We start from the raw sequence: 11,255 nt of genomic DNA on the forward strand, positions 1-11,255 counted from the left end.
GTCTGTGTTAATTGGTTTCCCTTTTCTTTGTTGAAGAGGGTCTGTGCAATCCTTCTGCCTAGTCCGCCATCTTGCCCCGCCTCTCCAAGCTGGGATTTGTGGCAGCACTTCTGTGCTTGGCGCTTTGGTGTGTACTATCTTATCAATAGGAAAAGGTAATTCAGGGGAAGAATTTCCTTGTCACGGCTCCAGTCTTTCCATTGTTCAGCATTCTTAGCTTTGCCTCCATCCCCTGAACCTGACCATTACTCATACCCATGGAGGCGCCTTAATCATGACTGTCTGAGATACAGACCCTTTATTATTTTTTTAAATAAATGTTTTTAATCTATGATGTAAACAGAGAAGTTATATATTTTGAATTCTTTAATATAGTCAATTTCATGCTGTAATTAATAATTAAATAATAATGTTTCAACAATAATTAGATTATAAATAACCTATAATTGCAAACAGTTATGGTATTCCTATACAGCCTCCCAGCTGATAGTCCACCTGCTAGTCACTCCTTCCAGAGGATTTGGAAAGGATGTCTCCTTAAACCACCATACATACTAATCTTACCCTCTGCTGTTAATCTCTTTTGTCCCTACTCCCTTAATATTACAGGCTCATTAAATTTTAAAACTTGGTTATTACCTCAAAAAGAAGTCCCCTATCACCCCCTAATTCCTACCCCCTTCCCCTAGCTGTAACCACTAATCTAGTTTCTGTCACTAAAGATTTCCTTGTTCTGTATATTTCATATGAATGTAATTATACACTATATGGTCTTTTGTGAATGACTTTTTCATTTAGCATAATAATTTCAAGTTTCATCCATGTTGTAGGAGGTATCAGTATTTCATTCCTTTTTTATTGCAGTTTTTAAAATCTCATAATATATTATATATATATATCACACTTTATTATGCTTTAGGTAAAAGTTTACATAGTAAATTAGTTTTCCATTCAATAGTTCATGCACAGATTGTTCCATGACATTGGTAGCAATCCCACAACGCATCACCACTCTCCCTATTTCCACACTAGTTTCCCCATTTCCATTCTTCCAGTTCCCCTGCCCCTTCCTACCTCCTCAGTTTTGCTTTGGGGCAGAGGTTGCCCATTTGATCTTTTATAGTTGATTGTTCTAAGAAGCATATTCCTCCTGGGTGTTATTGTTTATTTTATAGGCCAGTCTATTATTTCACTGAAAGGTAGTCTCTGGGAGTGGCTTCAGTTCCAAGTTAGCACAATAGTGTCAATGGTTCCTCCAATCTCTGTCAGAACAGTTAAGTCTGGACTTTTTTTGTGTGTGTGTGATTTGGGTGAATATTTACAGAGCAAATTCACTTTCCATACAGCAGTTCTTACACACGTTGTCTCATGACATTGACCACAGTTTACCATAAGGCAACAGCTCCCCTCCCACTTCCTCCTGACAGTTACCTCTTCCCTGTGTCCATCCCTCCATGCACTCCTGCCCCCTGAGCTGTCTCCCCGTGCATAAACAGCCTTTCTTTCTCCCATGATTGTTCTCTCCAAGAAGTGTATCTACCTCAGGTAAATGTTCAACTCATATGCCTGTCTTTTGTTTGGCTGGAAGCCCCAGGGGTGGGTTCAATTCCAGACCTGAAGGGCAGCTAGGGGCCATAGTCTCAGTGGTTCCATCAGGCTCTATCAGACCAGCAAACCTGGTCCCCCCCAACCTCGCTTTTTTTCCCCAAATTATTTTGAGTTTTGTCCCACATCGTTCTCCCTCTCTGACCAGGATTTCCTACATAGATGTCCCTCTGAGTGGTTGACAGTGGTAGCCAGACACCATCTAGTGCTTCTGGTCTCACAGTGGTATAGGCTGCAGATCACATGGTGTACCAGTTGCTAGGACTAATTGTTTCCATGAATCTTTGGTTTCCTTCATTCTTCTTTGCTCTGGACGAGGACAGACCCATCGTTGCATCTAAATGGCTGCTTGTAAGCTTTTAAGATCCCAGTCACTACTCACCAAAGTAGGAGGTGGAACAGTGTTTTGTGTAGTATGTTATGCCAATTGAGCTTCATGTCCCCTGAGACTATGGTCCCGAGCCCACAGGTTCAAGTACTTGTTCTCTCAGGAAAGTCTGACTTTCTAATGAATTTGAATTTTGTTCTACATTTTTCACCCACTCTAACTGGGGCCTTCTATTGTGTTCCTAGTCAGAGAAGTTGGTAGTGGTGGCCGGGCACCACCTAGCTCTTCTAGTCTCAAGTTAGAGGAAGGCTCATGTGGGCCATTAGTCCTTTAGACTAATTGTTTCCTTTAGTCTATGGTTTTATTTCTTTTCCTTTGCTCCAGATGGGAAGAGATTGGATTAATAATTGTGTCTTAGATAGCTATTCCAAAGCTTTGAAGACCCCAGACACATCTCACCAAATTAAGGTGTTGAATGTTATCTTTATGAAGTATGTTATACCAATTGACCTAGATGCCCCCTGAGACTATGTTCCCTAGTCTTCAAGCCCAGTAGCTCACTCCCAAGAGGTGTCTGATTATGTCTAACTTGTTTAGACATAATTGTTTCCTATGTGCTCTATTATGTATATGAATATACATATAGCACTTACAAATATGTATGTAGAAATATCCATAAGCCTACCTATATATGTACACAAGTGTTCTCCCATACGACCTCCCATATTATCTATTTAGCCTATATATCTACCTTTGTATCCATTCATAAATTATTGTTATTACTGTTGTTGTTAGGTGCCAACAAGTGATCTCTGACTCATGGTGACCCTATGCACAGCAGAACGAAACACTGCCCGGTCTTGTGCCAGCCTCACAATCCTTGCTCTACCTGAGTCCACTGTGTCTATCCATCTCATTGAGGGCCTTCCCTCTCTTCGTTGACCCTCCACTTTACCAAGTCTTCTCCGGGAGTGGTTCCTTCTGACAACATGAGCAAAGTAGGTGAGACGAAGTCTGGCTAGTCTTGCTTTCAAGGAGCATTCCAGCTGCACTTCTTCCAGGACAGATTTGTTGGTTCTTTTATCAGACACTGGTACTCTTAGCATTCTTCTCCAACACCACAACTCAAAAGCATCAATTCTTCTTCAGTCTTTGCGGTGTAGTAAGTTACTTTGTATGGCTTTTCTACCCATAAGTCATTGTAAACTCAGTGGTGGAATGAGCAACTGAGGAGTTCCTGATTGGTGAAGCTATCCACCTGGGTTATTTCTGTTGGGCGTGGCACAATACAATGTTCTGGGAGGTTCCCACTCTCTCTCACGTGCTTAGAGTTCTGATGCTGTGATTGGCTAGTTTGACCACCCTTCCGGGCTCAAAAGGAGGTCTCCTGGAGGTAGAACTCTCTCTGACTGCTGGTTGAGGAAGACGCGCTACCGAAAGAGACACGCACCCCTGAAAGAGACACGTGCTGCTGGGAAAGAGACGCAAGAGACACGCATCGCTGAGTGAGACAACGAGGGACCAGCACTGCTGGGACAGAGACTGTGAGAGACTGTTGGCTGAGGGACGGTGGGCTGGGAGAGAGACTGAGCATTTTTCCTGAACTCAAATTGTAGTTTGGTGCTTCCCTAATAAACCTCGTAATCTGTGAGTTCTGTGTGGCCACTGCAGCGAATTATCGAACCCAGGAGAGAGGTGGTGGGTGCTTTGGGAGGAACAGTTGGTGAAAGGCCTGGAGGGAGGCAGCATGTCTGGCCTGGCAGGAATAGGCCTTGGGTTACTGCTGGTAATCCTGTCTTCCTCTTGTGGGATTAGAGGAGGTCAGAACATGTGGCCTCCTTGTCGTTTTTGCAGTCTTCCTTATTCATTTTGATCGGCTCTCACATTCATAAGAGGCAATTGAAAATACCATGGCATGGGTTAGGTGCACCTCAGTATTCAAGAAGACATCTTTGCTCTTTATCACTTGAAAGAGGTCTTTTGCAGCAGATTTGCCCAATGCAATACGTCATCTGATGTCTTGACTGCTGCTTCCATTAGTGTTGATTGTAGAATCAAGTAATATGAAATCCTTGGCAACTTCAATCTTTTCTCCATCCACTGTGAAGCTGTTTATTGGACCAGTTATGAGTATTTTTGTTTTCTTTATATTGAAGTGTAATCCATACTCTAGACCATAGTCTATAATCTTCATCAGTAAGTGCTTAAAGTGATCCTCACTTTCAGCACGCAAAGTTGTGTTATCTGCATGTTAATGAGTTTTCCTCCAATCCTAATGCCGTGTTCTTCTTCATATAATCCAGCTTCTTGGATTATTTGCTCAGCATACAAGTTGAATAAGTGGTGAAAAGATACAACCTTGACACACTACCTTCTTGAGGGGAGTGTATATGTTATAGAATTTACCATAATTGCCTATTATTCTCGTGTATCTCTTCCTTTGCCTTGGTCACATTGTGCTGACTTCCCCTTATTATGCATTGCTTTTACCTTCACCTGAATTAACACGTGTCTAACACTATCACATCTTTCTCCTGTGGAGTGGTTAGTGAGTTTGAACCACTGACCTTTCAGTTAGCAACTAAGAGTTTTAACCAGCAGGGCTCCTAACACGTGTCTACTATCTAGTTAATGATTCTTCCTCCCTAACCTTCCTATCCTTCGGAACCATTGAAGAGTGATTCTATGTGTAAATCTATTCTTGATTTTTTATAATAGTGGCCTCATTCAATATTTGTCTTTCTGTGACTGACTTATTTCACTCATCATAATGTCTCCCAGATTCATCCATGTTGTGAGATGTTTCATGGATTCATGATTCTTTATCATTGCATAGTAGTCCACTGTATGTATGTATGTATGTACCATAATTTGTTCATCCATTCGTCTATTGATGGACACTCTGGTTGTTTCTATCTTTTTGCTATTGTGAATAATGCTGCAATGAACATGGGTGTGCATATGACTATTCATGTCACAGCTCTTATTTCTCTAGATATATACCAAGGAATAGTATTGTTGGATTGTGTGATATTTCTGTTTCTAGCTTTTTAAAGAAGATCCATGCCATTTTCCATAATGGTTTTACCATTTGACAGTCCCTTAAGCAATGTATAAGAGTTTCAATCTCCCCACATCCTCATCAGCATTTTTTTTTTTTTTTTTTTGATCAGTGCTATTATTTCCAGGGTGAGGTGGTATCTCACCATAGTTTTGATTTGCAGCTCTCTAATGGCTAATGGTAGTGTAGTGCCTAAGGCACTTGACTGCTAACCAGAAGGTTGGTGGTTCAAACCCACCAGCCACTCTTCGGAAGGAAGGTTGGGCAATCTATTTCCGTAGTGATACTGCCTCGGAAACCCAAGGAGGGGTTGCTCTGAGTTGGTCCGACTCCACGGCATGTAACAACAACATCAATGGCTAATGATTTCAAACATCTTTTCATGTATTGTTAGCCAGCTGAATATCTTCTTTGGTGAAGTGTCTGTTCATGTTCTTTGCCCATTTTTTCAAAATAGAATTGCTTGTCTTTTTGCTGTTGAGGTGAAGTTTTCTATAAATTTTAGACAGTAGACCCTTGTGAGATGTGTCGTTGCCAATTTTTTTTTCCCTCAGTCTGTTGGTTCTCTTTTTATTCTTTCAGTGAAGTCACTTGATGAACACAAGTATTTAATTTTTAGGTGGTCTTAGTTATTTGGTTTATCTTCTGCTTATCTGTTTATCTTTGTGCATTATTAGTTATATCTGATAGTCTATTTATGCCATAAATTATGGTCCATAACCTTGTTTCTAAGTTTTCTTCCATGAACTTTATAGTTTTAGGTTTAACATTTAGGTCTTTTATTCATTTTGAGTTAACTTTTGTGTATGGTATGAGGTATGGGTCTTCTTTCATTTTTCTGCAGATGGATATCCAGTTTTGTCAGCACCATTTGTTAAAGAGACTGTCTCTTTCTCATTTAATGGACTTTGGTACTTTCTTGAAGATCAGCTGCCCATAGCTGGATGGATTTATTACTGGATTCTCAATTCTGTTCCAGTGGTTATTGTAGCAGTACCAGGCTGTTTGGACTACCATGGCTGTGTAGTGAGTTCTGAGATCAGGAAGTATGAGACCTCCTATTTTGTTCTTTTTCTTCAGTTATGCCTTAGCTACCTGGGGCCACTTTCCTTTTCATATAAATTTGGAGATTAGTTTTTCCATTTCATTAAAGAATGTTGTTGGAATTTGGATTGGGATTGCATTATTTCTATAGATCACTTTGGATAAACCAAAACCCAAATGTACTGCTATCGAGTCAAATCAAACCCATAGTGACCCTTTAGGACAGACTAGAACTGTCCCATAGGGTTTCCAAGGCTGTAAATCTTTATGGAAGTAGACTGCTTATCTTCCTTCCATGGAGCAGCTGGCAGGTCCAAAACGCCAAACTTTTGGTTAGCAGCCCGATGCTTTAACCACAGCCCCACCACAGCTCTTTTCACTTTGGATGGTATGGACATGTTCACAATATTGTCTTCCTATACATGAACATGGTATATTTTTTCATTTATGTAGGTATCTTTTCATTTCTTGCAGTAGTGGTTTTTGTTTTATAAATTGTGGTTTGGGTGAAAGTTTATAGAGCCAATTAGTTCTCCATTCAACAATTTTTACACATTTTTTTTTTTTTTTTTGCAACCTTAGTTGCAACTCCCTCATTGTAACAGCACTCTTCCCATTTCCCTCCTAGGTTCTCATGTCCATTCATCCTTCTTTCCTGCCTCTTCCTGCCTTTGGAGTTTTGTTTTGGTGCAAATGCTGCCTTTTTGGTTTCATATGGTTAATTGTTCTGAGGATTGTTATTGTTCACTTTATAAGCTTGTCTGCTCTTTGGCTACAAGGTGATTCCTAGGGGTCTTGCAGTAGTGTTTTGTCATTTTCCTTGTAAAAGTCTTTTACATCCCTGTTGTTGTTGTTGTTATGTGCCGTCGAGTCGGCCCCGACTCATAGCGACCCCTCCTTGGGTTTCCGAGGCAGTATCACTACGGAAGTAGGATTGCCCAACCTTCCTTCCGAGGAGTGGCTGGTGGGTTTGAACCGCCAGCCGTCTGGTTAGCAGGCAAGTGTCTTAGCCACTATGCTACCAGAGCTCCCCTATTTTTACATCCCTAGTTAGATTTATTAAATATTTTATCCTTTTGATGGCTATTAATTGGGGAATATATTTAACTGCTTCCATGGTCAAAAAACCACTACTACAGGAATCCACAGAATTCCTTTACAATGGACCCTAATGACTTGCAAGACTCTCCTGATCACTATATATATTGTTGTTGTTAGTTGTCATCAAGTCAATTCCAACAATACATACTTTTTTCTTGATATTTGCTAGTAGTGACACAGGCTGTGTTGTTTTCTACTTTATTATTCAGTACCAGCTTTTGCAGATTAAAAAAAAAAAGTAACAAACCCTGTTGGGGTGCATGTATGTGGGGAATTCATGGTGTGAAAATGGGAAAGCCACTCTGGCACTAAACTAGCTGACCTCAAGGTAACTCAGGTGTGTTCTTCAGTCTATGTGTCAGTAATTTTTTTATTTATTTTAACTTTAACAGCAAAACATCATTTCTTTATTAAAGTATAATGTTTAGCCTTTTTTCAATAGTGGAGTTTTGGGAGTTCATAATCCGCCCCCCAGTCTATTCTAAATAGTTTTATGAGACCTTCATACAGACAGATCAGTTTGAAAAGTAATTTCCTGAGGGCAATGTTTTTCCAAGAGTATTCTTGGATGTCTGTAACAGAATCACTGGAGGAGCTTGTTAATGACCCCTAGGTCCTGCCCAGACTTTGGAAATCACCAGGGCTGCAACTTAGGAGTTTGAATAGGTAGTACAAATTCTAAAGCTTTATGGTATACCTTTTTTGCCAAGTAGGATTGGCATGTCAAAAATTAAAATCTATTGAACGACTCTTTTACTTGTGCCCGGGTTGTTCTTGGGAAAGATGGTGGCTGGCAGCAACAGCAAGAGCAGCTGTGAGGGTGCTTGTTCCAGTTGTGGGTTTAGGAACTGTCTTAGACATGCCCTGGAGATGCTCCAAATGCTAACACACCTGCAGGAGGGGTGGTAGAAGGATGAAGGGAAAGTGTAAGTCTAGAGCAGAGGGGTGGGACTTGCCAGGCTGCCCTGAAGGCGGATCTGAGATGGAGTGGGCTGGACTCAGAGGTGTGCTGGGAGGAATAAAAAGACCGCAGGTTTAAACATATTCTATAGAGACTCTTTCATTAAGCCTTAAACAAGACAAAGCCAATACAAACATAGTCATCTGGACAAGGGAAACTTAGGCACACAATATAGAGGCTGACGGAGGCGTTCACTCACAGCCACAGTATATACAGCAGAGAACAAAAGAAATCACAAGATCATGATTGGTGGCAGGTCAATCCAATACTGTCACAGGCAGGACTACAGAAGAGGAGGGAAAGGACCATGATTGGGGTACTACATTATTACAGGTTAAAAAAGGTTATAGATTGGTTCTGGGGTTTCTCTGTGGTGGTCAGGGTATGACTATGATCATATGGTCCTGAGTCATAGTCACCAAGACCCCCAGGTTCTTAACTTAAATTAGATAACATGTGGCTATTTTCATGATATCATTAAGGGCAGCCCAGGAAAGGTCCCCACTTCTTTGTGTAAACCTGAGGGCAAACTGCCTAGGACTTGTAATCTCCTTTCAACCACACTCTTCCTGAGGGCAAACTGCTCCTCCCTAGGCTTGCCCTGGACTTGTCTAATCCTAGCCATATTGCTGATTTAATGGCCAGTAATGAAGACTGAGGAGCTCTGGTAGCATAGTGCCTAAGGCACTTGACTGATAACCAGAAGGCTGGCGGTTCAAGCCCACTAGCCACTCCTCGGAAGGAAGGTTGGGCAATCCTACTTTTGTAGTGATACTGCCTCGGAAACCCAAGGAGGGGTCGCTATGACAACAACAACAACAACAACAAATGAAGACTGAGCAACCTACTTCCATAGAGATATTGCCTCAGAAACTCAAGGAGGGGTCACTATGAGTCGGGATGGACTTGTGGCAGTGAGTTTGGTTTGTTTTGGTTTTAAGCACTGGGGAAGTGAAATAAAGAACTCAAGTGGGGAGAGAAGGTTGACCGTGCTGGGGAGGCAGGGTGGGCTGCGGCCGCGGCGATTACATCGTTTTGCAATCTGCCTGCCTCCACGGCCACCCAGAAAAAATCATAATGTTCAGGATGCTTAGCAGCACCTTTGAGGAGGACCCGTTCTTCTCCATACAGATGTCGGCCCTTTTCAGGCAATGGACCGAATGATGTTAAATATGTGAAACAGTATGCAGGAATTACAAAGAAACTTTGATCAGCTTTCGATGGATCCAAGTGGCCATTCCTTTTGTTCTTCCTCAGTTATGACCTATTTCAAAGTAGGAGATGAACCATCAAAAGTTTTACAGGCCTCAACTCAAACTTGTAGGGCTTCTGGAGGAATAAAGGAAATCAGGAGAATTATGAGAGATTCTGACAGTGGGTTAGAAAAAATGGCTGTTGGGCATGATATCCATGATCGAGCTCATGTCATTAAAAAGTCAAGGAACAAGAAGATTGGAAACGAAGAGGTCAATTGAGAGTTCATCAATATGAATGAAAGTGATGCTCATGTTTCTGATGATGAATAGCAGAATGAGATTTTGAAGTACAGACCAGGGGGAAAATGGCATAATCTAGAAAACACCAGGATGCCAAGTGTTGGTCATGAGAATACAGGAGCCCGAGAACTTAAAAGAAGGGAGAAAGTTCGCCCAAGTCCAGCCATTGAAAGTGGAAGATCAAACGTCTTTGTGGACAAACTCAACGTCAAAGGATCACCTGTCAAAATGAGCAAAAAATAAATCACCGTGCATTCATTTGTTTGGTTTTGGTTGTTTTAATAGAAAAAGTAATGGTGCTGGGTAATATATGTAAGACCAATCTTTCATTTTAAAATCAATATTGTACTTTGCAACGTTCTTCTGTTGTCTGGATGTTCTTGGAAGCTGTCTTTATATTTTCCCTAGTTTAGAAATAAATCTTTGATTTTCAACAATGTGGGTAAATGGTTAAACATTCTATAATACTCTTTGAAACATACTAATTTTTAGAGCTCAGATGCTGATTGTGCTTTCTCAGCCATTTTCTTATGGCTGTGCATCTTGTAAACCTCTAAAGATTGAATGATAGAGCCAGCCTTATCATCTATGATTACAGTTGTAATCACCTTTCACTGACTTAATGCTGTACTACAGCAAAGTTAATAAAGGTCTAAATAATTTATCTCAAAATGTATACTGTCTCATGAAGCCAGTTAGCTTAAAGCTTTTGAAAAAAATAATACTATCACTTTTAGGAGCTCTAGTGCCGTAGTGGCTGGGGCACTTGACTGATAACTGGAGGGCTGCCAGTTTGGGCCCACCGGCCACTCCTTGGAGGGAAGGTTGGGCAGTCTACTTCCGTGGTGGTACTCCTTGGAGGCCCAAGGAGGGGTCGCTGTGAGTCGGGTCCGACTCGATGGGAAATAACAACAACATTACTGTTTTAAAAGAAATTAGGTATTATTTTGATAGACATAAAGAATGATAAAAAATTGTTCATTTTCAAAAAACATTTTAAATTGCAAATGTACATGATTTACTTTTGCTATAGTTTCTTTATACAATATCTTCTTTTTGTTTTAGATTATGTTCTTAACTTTCATCAAACTTTACATTGAGCTTTCTCTTTAACTCCTTAAAGTGGTATATTTATGCTCTCCTTTACCACAGACAGCTTAATCTATCTCCAAGGTTAACATTCTGCAGTTGGAATGTCCTTGGAGGAACTTGGTTCAGTCTTTTTGTGACATTTAGAAAAATGCATTTGGTATTCTGCAAACATGAATGATTATCTCAAAATTTGTTAGACAGGTGATGTGTTTTAGAGCAAAAAATAAAACCAAACTCACTGCCATTGAGTCGATTCAACTCGTGGTGACCCCTCCTTGGGTTTCCGGGACAGTTTCGCTGCGAAAGTAGATTGCCCAGTCAGTCTTCCTTCTGAGGAGTGACTGGTGGGTTTGAACTGCCAGCCTTCTGGTTGGCAGTCAAATGCCTTACGCACAGGTGTTCCCTTTTTAATCATTTGTTGTTGTTTGCCATCGAGTCGCCCCGACTCATAGCGACCCCTCCTTGGGTTTCCAAGACAGTATCACTACGGAAGTAGGAATGCCCAACCTTCCTTCCGAGGAGTGGCTGGTGGGTTTGAACCGCCAGCCTTCTGGTTAGCAGTCAAGT

At 41.1% G+C, this 11,255-nt stretch overlaps 1 pseudogene; it reads left to right on the forward strand.

Moving 5' to 3' along the window:
* Positions 1-9,227: 9,227 nt before the first annotated feature.
* On the forward strand, positions 9,228-9,839 carry LOC103203069 (annotated as a pseudogene).
* The last annotated feature ends 1,416 nt before the right edge of the window (positions 9,840-11,255 follow it).

The sequence above is a fragment of the Orycteropus afer genome, unplaced genomic scaffold, assembly GCF_000298275.1.
Source record: "Orycteropus afer afer isolate SDZICR_OR568_19922 unplaced genomic scaffold, OryAfe1.0 scaffold00198, whole genome shotgun sequence".
In the NCBI taxonomy this organism is placed as follows: domain Eukaryota; kingdom Metazoa; phylum Chordata; class Mammalia; order Tubulidentata; family Orycteropodidae; genus Orycteropus; species Orycteropus afer.